This window comes from Xenopus laevis, chromosome 9_10L (assembly GCF_017654675.1).
Source record: "Xenopus laevis strain J_2021 chromosome 9_10L, Xenopus_laevis_v10.1, whole genome shotgun sequence".
Lineage (NCBI taxonomy): Eukaryota > Metazoa > Chordata > Amphibia > Anura > Pipidae > Xenopus > Xenopus laevis.
Genome location: NC_054387.1, coordinates 80,193,240 through 80,213,531, shown reverse-complemented (window position 1 = coordinate 80,213,531; position 20,292 = coordinate 80,193,240). Strand labels below are relative to the sequence as shown.

Here is a 20,292-nt window from a genome sequence, read left to right as displayed (position 1 = left end):
ATTTGATCAAACGCCTTACTCCTTCGATCTGTACGATTTGAATTCTGCTGACCTATCTGATCAAAAATGGACCTATTCGACCAAGAAACTTAATTTCGGCTGGTCTTTTTGAATTTGAATTTCGAAGTTTTTTCAATTCGAAATTCGACCCTTGATAAATATGCCCCTTGATTTAGTTTAGTTTCTCAACAGCATCTCTGGAGTATTAGCAACTATTGTATCAATTCTTTCAATGCTTCCTTTAATGAAACTTAGGGATTCTGTTCAGCAGGGACAAAGATAAGAAATTTATCAACTAAATGTATCAATTTAGAACAGTTAAAGAGTCGGCGACCCCTCATCATCCCAGAGCTGCTTTAGAAGAAGGTGACAAAAAAGAAGGTGACAAAAACAACTTTACACTTAAATATTAGAAAAACAGTCACACATAGAAATGAGTAAGTAATTGGGAAAAGTCTTTTTTTTTTTATCTTTGCAAATGTTTCTGTTTGTCAAGGGATTGTGGGAATTGGTGCATAAAGGCAGCTGGAGGTTCCCAGTACATTGGATTGCACAGTAAATGATTCCAGTTATTAACATTAATCATACAATGTAATACTTATGACTCTAGTCTCCTATATAACGGTGTTCATTGCTGATGACATCTTCACTACGTACATGGATGTGTAGTGGTCGCTCACTAAATGCACTGGCGCACACGCTGCAGCACAACATGAAACTTGTAGCCCGCTGCCCTGAGGACAAGGCTACTGGATAGGAACAGCAGGGCTGCCCATCACCTGGCGTCAGTGCGCATGCGCTCCCCTTGGTCCTAGAGCCTAAGCTTTCGCAGCGCAAGAGGGAAAAGCCTCAGCTGATCGCTACTGAGAGGGACAGCGGCACCAACAATCAGAGCGGCAACTGCGGGCACCAGTACCTCTGTCACTCGCTCTCCCGCGCCACCTGCCAAGGTAAGGAATTCTCCTGCTGCCTCTCCCGCCACTTGGGCAGATTGAAATAAGTTGCTTGTGCGGATTCCCCGGCAGTGAGGGGACTCATCCCGGCTTATTGAACTTGTACTGCTAGTGACTAGCCCGGGGCTACTGGCTGCAGCCCTGCCGCTCTATAGGGGCATCTGTGATACATGGGCAGTGAGTGTGTGTGTGTTACTAGCTGGGACCCGTCACTTGCAATGAGACTTATCCCTGTCAGTGCATTACTCACAAGTCACATTCCCTTCCGATTTATACTGTAGGTTACTCGGGAGAGTCGGAGATAGATGTATAGAAATATAATGTAGGTTACGCTGGGGGTTTTATAAATAAAATGTAGGTTAGACGACTGCTTTGGCCTCTGCTCCCTAACATTGCAGCAGATGTGCCTGGGGTTTTGTGTGCATTTAGTGTGTGTACATGTGAGTATTTGTGTGCTTGTCTGTATAAGTGTTTGTATGCTTGCATGTGTATTATACTATTCTTATACTAGTGTTGATTGTTGTGTATGTTTGTGCCAGTGAGGGCATGTGCCTTTGTTTATGTGGTGGCTGCCTATGCCTGTACCTGTCTGTGTGCTTGTGTCACACGTTTTGTTATGTTTCCATTTGCCAGTGTGTGTACATGTGCTAGTGTGTGTGTACAGTAGAACCCCCATTTTACTTTTTTCAGGGGACCAGAAAAAGATGGTGTAAAATCCAGGAAAATGTAAAAAACTGGAAATTTATCATGCATAATATATAGGTGGGACCAAAAAACAACAATGGAAAATAATGGAAAACATAAAAGCAGGGGATGTAAAATTGAGGTTCCACTATATATTCTAGTGTGTGTGCATGTGTCAGTGTATGTGCAAATGCCAGCACATCTCCCTGTGCCATTGTTTGTGATTGTGCCTGTGGGTGCATATTCCAGTGTGTGTGCTGTGCCATAGTGTGTGTACATGTGTCATAGTGTGTGCATGTGCTATTGAGTGTATATTCTAGTGTGTGCATGTGCCAGCATGTCTCTATGCCATTTTGTGTTCTTGTGCCATTGTGTATGTATGTGTGTGCTTGTGCCAGTGTGTGTGTGTGTGTGTGTGTATGTGTACATGGCCCGAGTGTGTGCTTGTGCCAGTGTATGTGTGTGTGTGTGTGTGTGCATGGCCAGAGTGTGTACTTGTGCCAGTGTGTGTGTGTGTGTGTGTGTGTGTGTGTGTATGCATGGCCAGAGTGTGTGCTTGTGCCAGTGTTTGTACTTGTGCCAGTGTGTGTGTATGTGTGCATGGCCAGAGTGTGTGCTTGTGCCAGTGTGTGTGTGTGTGTGTGTATGCATGGCCAGAGTGTGTGCTTGTGCCAGTGTTTGTACTTGTGCCAGTGTGTGTGTATGTGTGCATGGCCAGAGTGTGTGCTTGTGCCAGTGTTTGTGCAGTTCGTGATTGTGCCAGTGTGTGTTTGTGTAGATGGCCAGAGTGTGTGCTTGTGCCAGTCTGTGTGTGTGCATGTACCAGTGTGTCTGCTTGTGCCATTGTGTGTGTTTGTGCCAGTGTGTGTGTGCTTGTGCCAGTGTGTGTGTGCATGTACCAGTGTGTCTGCTTGTGCTATTGTGTGTGTTTGTGCCAGTGTGTATGTGTGTGTGTGCATATGTGCCTGTGGTGGGCTGAGTAATTGTTCCGACATTGTGTACATCATGATCAGTGTAGGCTGGGACTGTCATCCAGTAACCCAGATATATAATACAAAATAAACCATTTGAGATGACTGAATTGATAGGTAGATGCTAGAAGTTCAGGAGGGTTCCTGGTTACATAATTGTGCAGAAGTGTAGTATCCAAACACAGTGCTAAATATATCCTCCTTGCTCCTATGAACATATTATTATGGTAACCTGTTATTTTGGATTGCTTGCACACTGGTCTGTAAGGGACATAGAACACAAGAGAATGCTGGGTTGGTTTGAAGTTATGGTTAAAATTTCAAATGGAGACCATGGGAAGTCTCTCTAACTGGCTTTATGTACTCACTAACATGTAATTACTGTGCATCTTGCTGGAGTGTCCAATTTGGGGCCCATCTGCAGTTCAACAGCTAAAGGATAACATGTTGGGCAACCCTTTCCTGAATATTATATATCAATACACTGGGAAAGTACAAATGCCTCTGATTTATTTGAATATCTTACATACATTTATATTTGAATATATATTGCCTGTATATTTATATCTTTTTCTGTTTCAAAATTATTTTAAGTCACTGAAATAAAATAAAACACTTTTACCAGTCCAGTTCCATCTCTTCAGCTGCAGTATATTTGTAAGGCTTTCTCTTCCTATAGTATAGTCAGAAAGGGATCTCTTTTCATTGCAAGCCTCATATTTCTTGGTTGAAGGAGTACTAGGAGTGCACAGGTAATTAGCTTTATGCAAGGAAGATATCCTGACAGAGGTGTATGTTCCACCATTTAAGTACAATAGCCACACACTGAATGGGAAGAAAGGCCTACCGTATATGAATTATACCGAGATCTATATATATATATATATATACACAGTATAGAGAGAGAGCGCTGCAGGCTTGTGCCAGATTCTATTGGAACAGGCTTTGATACAACCTGCTGTGCTGTGTAACCTTTAAAATACTGAAACCAATGTTGCACATTTAGCAACTAAGGCTGAAATTAGATTTCCGGGACTGCGTGTGATCTAGATTCAAAGTGAGACATTTGCTGCAAGCTTTAGGGAGACTCGCTTGAACCTTTAAATACACTACAGCTCCACCGGTGCCATTGATATGGCGCAGTCTGAGGTTTGTCCTCTTTAGATGGTCGTTAGACATTTCCTGCAAAAGCCGAAAAGCCCTGTAATGCTTTGGATTCCAGGCTGAATCCTATTGAGAGTTTATATACCTTGCTAGGTTGTCCTCAGTGATGGAAAATACCCATACTCATTATTTATAATTAGCTCACAGTGTTTTGTGAATTCTGGGAGTTGTAGTTCAATAGCATCAATGTATATCAAAGCAGTACTGACACCATTTTGCCTTATTATACGCATTGTTCCACAACTGCAGCCCCTCCATGCCGTGGAAAATGTAGATTCTTTCATTTTTCTCTAGATGCAGATGGGAGTCTTTGGTGGGCTCCAATGGTAGCAGTGGCACAACATAGTTACATAGTTGCATAGTTAAGGTGAAAGGTTGAAAAAAGACCGAAGTCCATCAAGTTCAACCCCTCCAAATCCCAGAGCAGGTATATAACTTGCATTTATATTTGTCTTAAAGGGAATGTCAACCCAAAAGACATTTATGCCTACTTAAAGAAAAAATTCTAAGCTACTTTGCAATATACATTCGCTACAAATTTTCTATGGTTTTTAAGTTATGTGTATATGTAACGCTATTGTAGGCAATGTTTGTCCCTTTCTATTCTGTGCCCTGATGGCTCAGACTGTTGATACAATGTAAGGCAGCTGACTAACAGACCTGCTTTTCTTGGGAACTAAGACGTTTTGCAACATTGTTTAAAAAGTAACAACAGAAGTTAAGAGAATGCTGCTTTCAATAGCAACTGTTTTTACAAATAACTTTAAAAGCACTGAACATTTTTAATACACATGATATCTGTAACATGTCCCATTTCTTAAAATTCATACTGTCTGGTTAACTAAGCCAGAGTTCAGAGGTATTGCTGTCGTCTTATAACCCCATTGTTTCTGTGGCCAGCTCCCCACTTGATAAGCCTATACAAGGTGCTGGTAGGGAGATGAGCACAGTGTTGCAGTGCTGAGCAGTCAGTAAAGCGTTCATGTAAACAGTCATCGATACGGCTCAGGTACAGTACATAGATAGTGTCCAGTCAGAGACATCAAACCATATGTATTTGTCATTCTCAATGTATTTAAACAGTCAATCGCCATCAGGAGACTTTGAATGGATAATATTTCATAGTGATGTCATAAGCTACAATTGGTGCAGAATCATGTTATTTCTGTGACACTGCTTACTGAATGCGTTTATAATGCTATATGTATATAGGGAGAATTGTTTCCACTAATGCAAAGCATAAGTATATTAGAAGTCACTAGGAGTCGCATATTACTGCTTCTGCTGCAAGCGCTGGGGTGTCACTGGAAGAAGCAGACCCTGTGGTCGCAGGTGGGGCGTGGAGCAGGAGTTCCTGTGCACGCTGGGACCTCTTCTAAAAATGGCAGGGGGCACCGTGCTCTTGTTACACCGTAGAGGGATACTAAATGGTGTAAAAGGGGCAATAAGGGTGGAGCTGCACTCTGCTTTTCAGAGACCTGCAGCCGTTTATTGTAAATTGTTCTGTGTTGCAGCAGTACATGGCCCCATTTTACTTGTTGTCAGGGCCTGGGTGACCAGTGGGCCAAACATTGGAGTCCCTAGTGGGAGGGGGCCCTTGCTTACTTTGTATCATCGAGCCCCATGATTACTGATGGTAACCCTGGTCTGCACTTAAGAAATTAAAATAACCTGTAAAAAAGGGTCCATTATTCCCTATATACAGATATATACTTCCACACATAACTTATACTTAAACGTTAAAGCTATTCCTTGCCTTACAACTGCAGTCATCAGTTTACACTGCTGTGAAGTGTAGTTCAACATTAGTTAAGCACCCCACTTGACATTGCCAGCTTTAATTCTATTTAGAAATCAATACACAGTACTTTTTTATTTGGGAAGTGATTAACTTAAAAACCCTGAAATTCACAGTTGGTGCCATTACATAATATTTGGTAGCCTTATAATCAGTGTATTCCCTGCTCAGAGCCCAGTATATATTTGTTCTTTCATATCCGAGTTATATAAATGAACAGTCAGGTTATTCAGACTCATAAACCCACCGCTTGTTTCACTTTCCAAAGTCACTTTAGCTCTGGCTTTGTGTCTTGTTCCTCTGTTTGCTATCTGTGGTTTTCTAAATAATTTTAGCTGCGCATCCAGAAGAAAGTGTTTTATTTATAGAAGAATATTTACCCTTGAGTAATTAAGGGTTGAGAATGTTCTCACCTTCAGAATATTCTCTCATGCTCGTTTGGATGATTTTTCATTTCCCAGTTTCTTCTTTAGCTCCTGTGCTATTATTGTTCAGCCCATAGGTTTATTCCCATAAACTGTTACAGCATGTCAGTGAAAGTGTTGGCATCTACATGTTTAATGATTGCGTTGCAGTTGACAGCTAGACTAGAATGAATTACACTGCTATAAGCTACACATTGGTTACCTAGTCTAAGTTTAAAGGGGTCCTCTCACTTACTAACTTTCAAATAACACAGCAATTAACCATTTCAGTGGTGTTAAATCTATTTGATTGGTATTGATTAAATGGTATCTGTCTGGTTGTTTAAATTCTCTGCATTGCTGGTTCTGACTCCTGAAAAAGTATAGCAGAACAAGCTCATTAACAGACTTGTAGAAAAACTGATTTATGCAATTGTTTCAAGAGTCAAGCAAAGGCAATACATGCATTTTTTCCAGTGCATGTAAGCCTTTACATAGTAGCTTATTTTTTAGTGAACCAGCTGCCTAGTGGCCTGACCTAAATAGTTGCATTCCCAATCAATATCTGGGTGGAACTTTCTAGGGGGAAAACAGTGGATCACATGGGTCTGCATCTATGGTTCTTTACAGCTGGCCTTTAATGTGATCTGATTGTGTATTATATATAACCTCTGGGAGAATGGTGAGAGAATATTTATACAGTAGAACCCCCATTCAATTTTTTTCACGGGACCAGGAAAAATTTGTAAAATCCAAGAAAATGTAAAATTGGGGAAATGTGTTAAAGCAACGAATTATTCGGGTAGCCAAAGGAGATAAGCACAGGAGTCAGTTTTACTTTGAAATACAAATTAACTGTGTTAATGAGAAGGGTTAAGTATTGCAGTATTAATATTTTATTATGGGGGGGGGGGGGGGTATGTGCAGAAGCCTCTCTGACAGTGACATGCACAACCTAAAGCAAGAAGTGATTTGTGCATGAGGTGTGGACAAATATGGAAAAATATATATCTGCTTAGTATTTTAAACCTCTTAATTTCACAAATAGCATTTGCAGAGGACAAAAAGCAATTTGTGGGAACATCAGGACAAAACTGTGGTGTAAAATCAGGGAAAAGCTCCCACTGCAATACATTATAAATTGGTGGGGCCACAAAAAAGGTGACCCAAATATGGTTAGTATGGTTTAAGGGAGAATGCTTACTAATATGTATTATATACAGTATCCTAAAGAGAAAGGGCCCAAAATCCAATATATTAAAATATATTAAGTAATTAAATATATTAAAATAATAGAATGGCCCCAGGATATGTAGGATATAATGACAGCCCCACAGTATAAATTCTGTAACCTCTGGGAAAATTAAATCTACACCCATTTAGATTTTATAGCTTGCGGATCAGGGACCTCCTTCGTCCAATATGTTTTATCACTTGACGCTTTATTCTTTATAGCTGTATGTATTTATTTTGTAAAAAGATACATATATATACATATACACATTGCATATTGTGATCCAACAGCAGTTGCAGCTCTCTGTAGTTTAAATTGAGTATGATTGCTGAATGGTACTGAAGCACTCGCCTACATTGACACCTGCCACATTTAAATGGAAGTGTGATTCGCCTGTTAGGCTAAGGCCACACTAGGCGATAGCGCCGCGATTTGACTCGCGGCGACTTTTCGCCGCGACTTTTAAGCCGCAATCGCTGGGGAAACTTTTGCGCTGGCGTCTATGGGGAATCGCGTAAAATCGCCAGCGTAAAAACACATGCGGCGATCTTTTTTCTATTGTCGCTCGAAATCGCCTAGCGAGGCAATTTCGAGCGACAGTAGAGAAAAGATCGCCGCGTGTGTTTTTACGCTGGCGATTTTACGCGATTCCCCATAGACGCCAGCGCAAAAGTTTCCCCAGCGATTGCTTAAAAGTCGCGACGAAAAGTCGCGGCGAAAAGTCGCCGCGAGTCAAATCGCGGCGCTATCGCCTAGTGTGGCCTTAGCCTTACAGTTGGTAGCTTCAGTGTTGTACCCTGCTGTAACTGCAGCCTTGCTGATATTGTCAGATTTTATGCTTGGGGCTTGTTTGCAGTTTAGCCAGCTCAATGTGTGAAATCAACTGACTACACTCTGCTCTACGGATTTACCCTATAAACAGTTTGAAGTGTGAAACAGCCCTTATGTGAAATTTAGGTGCAAAATAAATTTTAACTATATGTATAGGAACATTTTAATCTCTGGTTTCTTACAACATTAAATGCTCATACTTCATTAATATTTGACTTTGTTTTTATCATTAGACCAAGCCGATCCCACTGAAGCTTTTTTGAGAGGGTCATATTGCTGACCCCAGCAGCTGGTGGGCTTAGCTGGCTGCATCATGTAGTTGGGAGCTTCTGGTCTCCTGTATTATATATCTGCTGTGCTTGGTCCCTATGCACTTAGTAAAGGAGTTATAGCCATTCATATATCATGTCTCACAGGACAGAGTTAAAGTGAAATTTACAGCATCTGGAGCATTGTACAGAGGATGTTGGAGGTAATTATCATCAGTTGGGTGATTCCCAAAGGTTGCTTTCAGACATTACACAGGATAGTGAAGTTCATCTTTAGGCTCAACTTTCCTAGATGGACAGTGCATAATCATACTACAAGCTAGAATGCCAATTAGGGCGTTCCTTTATTGATTATCAGAGACCTTTTAATGTTTCTACTAAGCTAGCCAATAGCTGCCCTGACTTTGTGTGACTCTTGGGTTGGACAATTGGAAAAGCCTATTGGTTTCAAACCAAGTGGGACATTCACTAAGAATCGTAGTTGCGCCGCACTTCGCCAGGCGTATTTTCGCCAGTGCCCCGCAAATTCACTAAAATCCGAAGTTGCGTCAGGGGTAGCGTAAGGTATCGAAGTTGCGCTAGCGTTAATTCGCCAAGCAAAGCGAAGTTACGCTAGCGATGGTTAATTTGCATACGTGCCAAATTCAAGTTACAATGGAGGTATATGTACAAGAACTACACAAGCCTGGGAAACCTTCAAAACAGCAAATAAAATTTTTATTTTGCCCTACATATGTTCCCACTGTGTAGTTAAGTTGCCATGAGTTAGGAAATGTAGGGGGGAAGGAGGGGAGCCCCAAAAATTTTTTCGATCGTTTTCAGCCTATCACCCATAATAAAGAAAGAACGCCAGCGTTTTTTGGGACTTAGAAAAATTTTTAACTTCTTTTGAAGCAATCCCTATCTACTCTATTGCGCTTCGCCTGGTCTGAGGTGGTGAAGGAAGTCTAGCATAAAAGGTAGCGTTCAGAACAATGCGCGCGTTAGTGGATTTGCGTAGTTACGTCCGTTGCACAAATTCGCCAGGCGTAAGGGTGCGAAGTAACACTAGCGAAGTTACGCCAGCGTCCATTAGCGAATCTGCAAAGTAACGGAAATGCCCAACGCTTGCGAATTCACGCTAGCGTTAGGCGCTTCGGCGCTTAGCGAATTTGCCCCCAAATGTCTGGATAAGTGTTTCCCCTTTCACTTCTGGGTTATTTGATGACCTCCTACATGTTTTATTAGTGTTTTTCACTTCTGAGATTGCCATTCCATACAGTACGTAGGAAGACATTATGACATGCATTTAAATGCTACTATTCACAAAGGTACTTTCATCTGTAAACACTCCTCTGTCAGTGTGGCTTGTACCAAAATGACCATTTCCAGACACATAGAGGCACATTAATCAAGGGTCAGATTTCAAATCCATGTGAAATCTAAATTTATTAATAAAATTGAATTTTCTCAGACAAATTGTATCAACCTGAAAACTCGAATTGAATTTGGTTCGAATTTGAAAAACTCGAATCGAATTAAAAAAACTTGAATGTCAGGAAGGCTGCAAACATCATCAAATTGATCCCTGGACCTTTCTTATTGACTTATGCAGCAATTCGGCAGGTTTAAGGTGGCAAATAGTCAAATTTGAGTTCTTAAAGGGCCAGAGTATGATAAATCTCGTAATTTGAATTTGAATTAAAACTCTATAATCGAGTTTGGATAATTCACAATTCGAATTTGAGAGCTTTGAGCAAAAAAAAATTCTAAAATTCTAATTCGAATTTTCACTTTTACCGTTAATAAATCTGCCCCTTATAATTAAGCTCTAAAGTACAAAGCTCACATCTGTAAGAGAGTTTGGGATTAACACATGTCCTGAGGAGGTGCTGTTTACAGGGTTCCCTTTATGTGTTTTGGCTACACAAGCAACTGACTTCCACATATGAATCACATGCTAATGCCATTTCTGTGCCTGGAAAAACACAATTTCACAACCCTACTCATATGTAACAGATGCCAACTTATAATTTTCAAGCACAGTCCTTATAAATTCCTATTATACCTCTAAACATATCTGTTGCTGGAAATATTTCAGTCTTATAAACTGGCCAACTGTACAGAAGTATTGTACTGTTCATGTGACCAGAATGTAATTCTGTGAATCTTTGTTGATAAAAAGCTTTGCTTAAACCACAGTCAGATCCTAACAATAACGACCATTTGGCATGGCATGCATGGATGGATTGAAACAATACTGTATAACCCCCTTAACATGAAGCCTAATACGAGGCACCAGCCAAGCAGCGACATGTCTTTTTAAATTAAACTCAAATGTTGGCAAAGATGCATGCAATTTTATAGGTCATGCAGTCAGGTTTTCTATGTAGATCGCATACAGACCTGCTTGATGTGGAGACATATAATAATGTGGGTAAATGCACAGGTTGGGAATATTTGTTTTTCAACAATATTCAGCAACTGGATGTTTGCACATGTACATGCTAAGTACAAGGCTGGATTCTGCCTTTTCTCCTACGGAAATGAAATACTGTACATTTACTTGTGCACTGAATTTGCATTGTGCCAGAGTTCTGCCAAATGCATCATTTTGCAGACAGTCTCCCCACAGAGGTTATTGTGGTTTAACCCTTATTCATTTCTGTCAGAGACTTTATATAGAATTTGGGCAAATTAAACCTACACAATACTTTGCGGAAAGCAGACCTGGTGATTCAAATAACAGCATGGCTACAATAACATTTTAGTACTATGTATAAAGCAAAAATGTCACAAGTCACTTTGTGGTTTACCCACAATGCATTTCCCCTAGGATTCCAGTGTAAAAGCATGCAACACAATTTGTGCATGTGATTCCAGTCAGGGTGCAAAGGAGCTCCTATGGTAAATTGCAGGCAGGTTGCAAAGGGGGTTATTTACTAAAATGCAAATTAATCTCAGTTTTTATGAAAACAAAGTCGACCAAACTCCCTTCCACAAATTTTCGCTATGAAAACTCAACGTTTCGGGTTATTGGATGAAAACCCAAATTTATCGGATTATCCAGCGCAGATCACAATGTTAAGAAACAACTTCAGGGACATGTGCCATTGACTTCTATTTTCAGATTTGGATTTTTAGCAGCTATGGGGTATAATAAATCTCTAAAAATTTGAGTTTGTTTTTCCATGAAAAAGTTGAGTTTTCCCCTTATAAACCTCGACCGGATAGGTTTACTAATTGGCCCCACTGTTTTCAATAGTGCAAATAGCATCACTTTCAGGACCCTGATTTTTGGTCATCAATAATAGCATAAGCATGTTATTCACTAGACACGAGTCAGTTACATGTGTAGGTGCAACACACAAAGGGAACTGTGAAAGTAATACCTTCTTAAGGCAGGTTTTATTTCCAGGGCCCACTCGTGTCAGTGTAGTATTATTAATATTATTATTATTAACGTGTATTTTTAGAACGCCAACATATTACGCAGCACTGTGATTTGTTCTTGTAAATGAGAAATGCCTAAGGGCTTTTCTCATGTTATTCTGTAAAACATTCCCCCTTCAAGATATGCGGTAAAGGGAAAATATTTCCATCTTTTCCGTCTACTAATTGAGTAATGTAAGGGGAGATAAGCATTCTCTCCTTATTTGCCTGTTGACTGCTGTACATAAGGCATCCTTCATAGATATTAGATGCCAAAGCAACAGTAACATATGTATTTATTCACATGCATCTGTTGTGACCCCCATGCTGTTTTATAGGTGACTGAGGCAAGCAATGAGACAGCTCCCATTCATGTTTAATAATAAATATGCAGATCAATGCTTTTTGCCCATTGCACTCTGTTTCCCAGTATGTAAATGGAAATGTATATTTTTTACTTTTAGAGCATTCTCATGAGCAATCAACTTGTTACTTTAACCCTAATATTCACAATAAGCAACTGGAGCAGCGATGACACAGTTAAATCAATTACTTTTTTGGATTTTATCCATTGTAGCCATTTTTTACATGTGAGCGATGACTTCCCAGCAGGCTTTCTCCACATGACATGACATGTTCCTATTGTGTACTCTTGCCATGGTCCAGAATAATACAGATACAGAGAAAGCTGCACATAAAATCAGTGTGTTTGGGACTTTTATATTCCGTAGCATTATTTGCAGATAAAAGAAGGCAATTTGTACAGAAATAATAGTGCACATTCTCCCTGGGAAAGTTGGGGCTATTCAGGTAACACTAAGAAGGCAAATCTGAAATCAGAATTCTTTAGCGATTGCTGCCAGTGGCTGATCCTCTGAACGTGCACCAGATGGAATCTCTAGGAACAGAGAGAGAGAGAGGATTAAACGGGTCCATAGTTATTATATAATACTTTGTTCTTATAGATTCTAGCTGCCGCATCAATAAGTCATATTATTTTGAAGGGGGTAGGTATTTTATACCATTGCTCTGAATGCAGACATCAGGTGATCCATACTCATGTATGGGAAACTAAGTGATGTTGCATTAATGGGCTACATGTTATATACTAAATTGACTACTGTTATAATGAGGATTAACACTTTTAGTTCCATTTCTATCTGGAAGAACATTATTACACAGTATAAAAAAACCTAAAACATAATATGAAAGCACCTTCACACCCCAAAAAAATCAACCTTAATATTCAGATATCTGGCTAAAATGACATTTAGGGGCACATTTACTTAGTTCGAGTGAAGGAATAGAATAAAAAAAAGTTTGAATTTTGAATGATTTTTTTTGGCTACTTCGACCATCAAATTGGCTACTTCGACCTTCAACTACGACTTCGACTTTGAACTGAACGATTCAAACTAAAAATCGTTCGACTATTCGACCATTCGATAGTCGAAGTACTGTCTCTTTAAAAAAAACTTCGACCCCCTACTTCGGCAAGTAAAATCTACCGAGGTGCAATGTTAGCTTATGGGGATCGATGGATTAAAATCGAATTGCGGTAAATTCTTCGACTTCGATATTTGAAGTTGAAGGATTTAACTTTGACAGTCAAATATTGTGGGTTAATTAACCCTCGATATTCGACCCTAAGTAAATGTGCCCCTTAAAGTAGGGGAGTGTTAAATCATCATCATTTTTGGCCAATGGTGTAGAGAGGAAGCAGACCCAGTGGCACATGGGTGACCCAAGTTTGCAGGTAACTTGCGATTGGCTGGACTCATGGACCAAATCCTTAGTCCACAACAAAAAGTTTGAGTTGATACTGAACTAAATCTAAAGGTTGATTTGCATCTTTAAATGAGAGCAAGTTCTCCAAAACGTTGCCTCATCTAGAAAAAACATCTAGAAATAATTTGCCACTTTCATACCATTTATATGTGTATAGTAATAAGTATTAAATAGGAACTCCACAAAAACATAACTTAAGCTTTTTGAAAAGTAAACATAATTTCAAGCAACCTTGCAATATACATCAATTAAAAAAATATGCAGACTTCTCATGATAATTAATGGTTTGGAACAGTTCCCTAAGCCTAGCCCCCAGCTAAAGAAAGGAGCATCATAGTGCAATGCATTGTGGGTTATGTAGTTCCTGCGTGCTGTCTGTAAACTGTGGAGAAGTTGTTACAATTTGTAACATCAGTGTTTTAGTCCTTCTTTCCCTGCCAGGATTTTATATGATGCAGAAAGAGAAGAACTGTTAAACAGATGGATTTCAGCATAGAAAATGCCATTTATTCATACTTTTTGACGAAACAGGTAACTGTGATGGGTATGGTTCTGTGTTATGTGGTCCTCTTTATCACATTTTCGTTTGGAAGTCAGAATTAGATATGGGTAGGGATGCAATAAATCCAGGATTCATATCCTTAAATTTACTGGACTTTTTGTCACCTGAACAAGAAAATTGCATTTCTAAGCACTTTTTGTAAAGCCTGTCCTTCTTTTAATTTGCATATTTAAATTAGGGGTTGTATTCAGCCGAATACCACACTAATAAAATTGGCTGAATGTCTGCACAGCCAGTGTATAATAACTTAAATCCAAGGTAAATGATAGATTATTATCCGTGGCCAAACAAATAGAGTGCCACTAGGACCTCATGCATGCCGGCACATGGTATAAACTCTAGTCTATAACATAATCAAGGTTAACTCAAAGGTGAACCACCCGTTAAATGCAGTATGATTTAGAGTCAATGAACAAGTGATAAAACTTTATTTACTGTTGTTGATGTTTTATTAATTGTGCTCAAATATGAAAATGGAAATCAGGGTTTGGATTGGAATTCAGCCTAGTCTTTAGTAAAGAATTGGATCCAAAAATGAAAGGTTTGGTTCAATTCATCTATTTATATTTTGCTCCTGTAATTAAAAGGGTCAGTTAGAGGCAGATTTATTAAAATTCAAGTTTATGATTTTTCAGTTTATTTCTAATTCAAAAAAGTAAAAAACTCGCCAAACTTGCGTGTGCTTATTTAGTAAAAAACGTGAATCTTGAAAGCTCACATAAAAACGTGATTACACAACTTGAATTCTATTCATCATTTTCAGAGTAGAATTTTGAATCAAACTCTAAAACTTGAATTGAAAACTTTGCGCAATACAGCTTTCACTAACTTCTACATGAACTCCAGCTTTTAGATGTTAATTCTTATATTTGAGTTTTCTAATTTTTTTCTTAATAAATCTTGAAATTCAACATTCAATTCAAATTTAACTGTTGATAAAGCTGCCCTTAGTAAATGGAAGTACTATTTATAAGTTGAGTTTCTGTTGAGTTTCTGTGAAATTGGTACTCTTACAACTGCCTGTAGAAGAATGACGTTATAGTAGCCTTTAGGTACTCCATTGTATTGTTAAAGGACACCTCAATCAGACTCTAGCTGTTTATTGGGACAGTGTGATGATGCTCAGCTCTTTGTGGCTTTCCATGGTGTAACATCAGTCTCTTCTTTCATTGCCCTGATTGTTAGTTGGCATAGTTAATGGTTGGAACGTTGATGACACCCTCAGGCATCTAGTTTTCATTACTGATTAATGCAGATATTTTTGGCGCCTGTTTTTGCTTGGCACTACTTAGCAAGTATCCTCTGATGTAAATTATACATTTCTGCACATCCTGCATATAGCCACCTTATAATACATTAACAGGTATTCTTTCCATTAGTTCTACTGTACATAATGGGGCTATAATGAGATCAAAGGCACATTATTATATTGTGGATGATGTGCTGTACCATTTAACAGAAATTATATATATATGATGAATTCATCGTCCATAAGCTGAGTGCTTTTTATGAAGGCAAATGAACTCCAAAGTATTTATCTTTCTGTATAAGCAAAGTATAATAGCACTTGTCATATTGAAATCTAACATTTTTGATCATTATTAGCCCTTTTTATTATCATGTTGGGCACCTGGCCAGGGAGTACTGTCTGTAACTGGCTTTACACAAGATTCAGTGGAAATAGACTTACCCTGTAACTTTTCCCCTGTGCATTTGGGAGTGTTAGGGCTATGGCACCTGGGGATCAATTTAATATTTTTGCCAGCCATGCAATTTTCTTGGCAGAGCGCAAAACATTTGAAAACGCTTCTTCGTAGACTTGTATAGCCTGGCATAAAAATACACACCTTTATAAATCCATAATTCACTCTTTGTAAATGATAATTTCCTCAACTGCACTCCCTGGTGTCAAATCCTGCCTAAGGAGGAATACACAACTACACATACTTTTTTTTTACACTGCTATTCTTAGTCATTATTTGTGTTTGCAATTATATTAACATATATAACTAAAAGTGATATTTTTAATGATGTTACCCATAGATGCATCTGTATTAATCAGATGCTATTAATAAGATGCTTATGTTTGTGTACTCTGGCAATTCTACAGCACCAGTTACAGTGTAGCTAACCTTTAGATCGTCCACAGTGGTCTGGGGCCCCCTACCAAAAAATCTAGAGGACTTGATGCAAATAGTCTTACCTCCTCTGCCCCCCCAACCCGCTTGCATCCCACCTCCCGGGCCTGGAACACACCACTATTTTAAAGGTATAAGACAGTTTAGGTTGGGAAAGAAGGTCCCTGTCCCATAGAGTTTATGTGAAGGCTGTGATAATAGGGGTTATTTATGACCTGTAAGTGCAAAGTGCATGTTTGGATAAAATCATGTTTTTTTTACCCACAATGCAGCATTTCCCCCCATAATTTCAGCATAATTGCAGTCACTAGGTTGATTTGCACTGGCACTTGCAATTCAACAGAAATTAGACACAATTGTGCTGAATATATTCTCTGGCTGGTGTGCACCCGATTCTTTAGGAACAAGAGCACATTGGCAATTGATGCAGGCCACTGTGGCAATCGTTCCCCTGCGTCAATGGGCGCACTGTGCTTAATTGTGGGACAGACCTAGTGCAGCTGAGTGCAACTACAGAAAGTGCAACGAGTACATTTTGATACAAGTGCCTTTGGTAAATTGTATTTTTTCCACAAGACTGCGAACAACTGCACATGCAGCCAACAATGACCCCAAATGTCATGATTAGGGCGACTAGTGGCAATTCTCTTGTGTTCGGCAGTATCGGTCATTTTGATCAGAGCTGCTAGTAGCAGTTATCAGAACCCCCTTAACGTTCAAGTTGTTAAAATAGAGAACACCCAGCCACCAGTGGCTAAATATAGGGGAACAAGTGTTCTCCCACCCCCACCCTGCACACTATCCGGCAATACAACCTTCCCCTGTTTACATTGAGTGTCTCTGTGGGTGTCAGGGGCACACCGGTCCCAATGTATTCCTTTGGAAACCACATTTCACTGAAATACTTTAGTGCCCATAGAGTAAAAGTAAAGGGGTGGGTTGTATAAACATCAAATGGGGGATGAGAGGATCCCTGCAATACTGACAAGCTCTGCTCAGTTTGCTAACAGTGGGAATGTAAATGTGAGAAAAATAACCAAGGCACTGTTTTAGTTATACTGTCTGTGTTGAGGTATCAGGTAGCAGTAAACTGTGAAGTGATCCTGTGGCTCTGTGGTCCTATAAGGACAACTGCAACTCAATAGTTTTATTGTTATTTGTATACTAACAGAGACGCAGACTGATTTGCACAGCGACATTGAATGCCTGGACACTAAAAATTAGATGCCCCACCGTATTGGAATGCTGCACAGCAATAAACTGGGAGTTTTGTCCTTATAGTGTTATTGGTTATCTATGTAGGGACACTGCTTACTGAGTAGAAACAATGCTGTTCTATGAACTGATGCTGAGCTGAGTTTTCATGCTCTTTACAGTTGCACTTAGTGTGTGTCCTCTGAGAATGTCAGAAAGAATGTCATTAACAATGATAAATGCCACCGTGAGCAATAATGCTGGGAGACTGGGCGCAGAATGACAGTCACAGGTATGAGGTATAATTGCTTTGTGCCTACACTAAAATGATTACTTCTTACAGTGATATAGATTTCTGTGTTGTAAAGGAAATATTATGGCATCTGTCTTTTGGGAAAGTGCTTCCCTACAGATTTGCCTTTTGAGTGAAGGGGAGGATAAGGACACCTGGATTGATCTTTTAATATGCCAGGATGCCAACTCCTTTATATCTGACTGCTTATCTTTTTTTTTGTTCAGATAGTGTCCCAGCTCCCTGCCCTCTCTGATGCCATCTCTGATGTCTCTGATCTCTGATGGCTTTCAAGTTCTCTCAGCTGAGGGCCAGATCAGGCCTGGGTTAAGACGGGACAGTTAGGGTTCCAACCTGTACATCAGTAGATTCTAATGTTATTTGGGCTTTCCTTGTTCTTTAATGCTATATATTTTAGGTTATTATGCATGAGAAATACTTTATAAGGTTTTCTTAATCTGTTGCTTGGGACCACAAAAATGGGTGTCCATGGTGCATAGGGTGGGTCACACCTAGAGAGAAATGGAGGGATCTGATTGGTGCACCGTGAGACAGTTAAGAGCAAAACAAGCACTCCTGGATATATATATATATATATATATATATATATATATATATATATATATATATATATATATATTTGTTGACCAGTATATTAGAGTGAGAGAAGTAGTGGTCCCCTGCCACTGAATACATAAGAAGCAGAGCACTACAGTGGTGGTATGGGAAAAGTGAGGTAAGGAAAAGGAAGTATGTGTTTGAAAAGTAAAATTCCTTCCGTAACTACTTTCAGGCTGTGTTGACCCAGACTGACCTGAAACATATGTGTCAGGTCCCTTTAAAATGTGTGTATTAAGGGCAGTAAATGCTTGCAGTGGAGTGTTGTACAGAAGTATCAAGATTATTGCACTTCATTTTTTTCCTCTTTCAGTCTGCATTATTAATGTTAAAGTTGAAACAAGATAAAGCACTTCCCTAAGTAATTCTTTCAAATTCTCCAAATGATGTCTTCCAAGTACTTCTTCACAGCATGCAGTTGAGATTTACAAGCACATCCTACAAAATATAACAAGAGAAAATACATAACAGTTAGGTGTAACTCTTACCCGGTAAGTCAGGGTTTTAGCCTAAAGCTTGTGATGCAGCTGTAAGTTCTTGTAGTCGTAGCAAAATATAGCTGTTGAGATAATTCTGTAAGATTTTTTTTAGTGTGTGTTCATTTTAAAGGACAAGGAAAGGGCAGTGGTGCCATGTTACCTTCATCTCCCTTCATCTCCCAGGAGTCACTTGCATATAAAATTTAACAATTCTTTCCAACTGGGGGAAAATAGCAATTTAATTAAGAGGAGAATTAGTGAACATATTAGAACAAATTAGACTTCATTGTCCTTTAAAATATCCTGTTATGTTAAACATGCTTGAAACTGACTCTAAGTGGAAAGAGTGGACAGGGCTTCCCAAAAAATAGGATTTGCTTTTGGGATTGTGGAAAACCCCAACTTATAAAGTATGTTCTGTTTCTATTCCTAGCTCTCCAAATTGAATAGTTAATGAACAACAGCTCCTATCATGCTTTGAGGTGTAGTCCATCAATATTTGGTTGGCGTAACTGCTATACAAAGTGTAGGTTTATTTAGTACATTTATAAGAAAAATCATATGAGGGGGATTTTCCAGCCATTCCTAAACTGATGAGAGGGAAATAGGCAAACTAATAACGAGCAACACAGGAATGGCCACAATAAATAGTCTGTTAATGAATAACATTATATTAATAGATCTCAAATTTGTATAATCAGATAGTAGCATTTGGGACAGAGATATCCAGCCTTTATTTCATTGCATTCATGGATCTTCCTAGCAGTAATTAGCCTGTATCACTCTATGTAAAGGGCTGTGGACCCTTGGACTCCTATATTAATAAACACAAATATATATACAGAAGAAGACTCCTTGGCAGAACACAGCTGAATGTTTGTCAGCCAGGCAAGTACAAGGTGTGGACATAACCTACTGTAAACAGGCCATCTGCTTTTAACCTATTGGACATTACACACTATTGTTCAGAAAAGTTCCGTGTGAGGTTGGGTTTTTAGCTCACTATGACATTAATAATAATCAGAATTGCATGTTAATGGGGTTCATTTAAAGCGCCACCTTACTGTAGACAGCTCAGTTTAAAGATCATAAACATTTGGACAGATCAAGCTGGTATAAAAAGTGCTCCACAATCCAGCCATCTACTGTTTTAACCAACAGACACATGGAAAGATCTTTATTCAGTATACTAGTGGCAGCCTATAGCCAGAGGCCATAAGGGCAAGAGTAAACACTGTTTTTTTCCCAATATGTCTTTATCTCCACATTTGAGATAAATACATAACCCAAATATCAGTTCGATGGTACTTCGAATGGGCTACTTCGACCTTCGACTACGACTTCGTCCCGAAGGATTCGAACTAAAAATCGTTCGACTATTCGACCATTCGATAGTCAAAGTATTGTCTCTTTAAGAAAAAACTTCGACCCCCTAGTTCGCCACTTAAAAGCTACCAAACTCAATGTTAGCCTATGGGGAAGGATAATCTTTTAATCGTTGG

At 39.2% G+C, this 20,292-nt stretch overlaps 1 protein-coding gene across 2 annotated transcripts in view; it reads left to right on the top strand.

Moving 5' to 3' along the window:
• Nucleotides 1–784: 784 nt before the first annotated feature.
• The window catches only part of znf385b.L (zinc finger protein 385B L homeolog), a 289,009-nt gene continuing 269,501 nt past the window's right edge, over nucleotides 785–20,292 (top strand). The window contains exon 1 of one of the 2 annotated variants that reach the window (XM_041575943.1): nucleotides 785–950. The gene's annotated coding sequence lies outside the window, so the exon portion shown is untranslated. The remainder of the gene's footprint in view (nucleotides 951–20,292) is intronic. The other variant, XM_018236005.2, reaches the window with a different exon arrangement.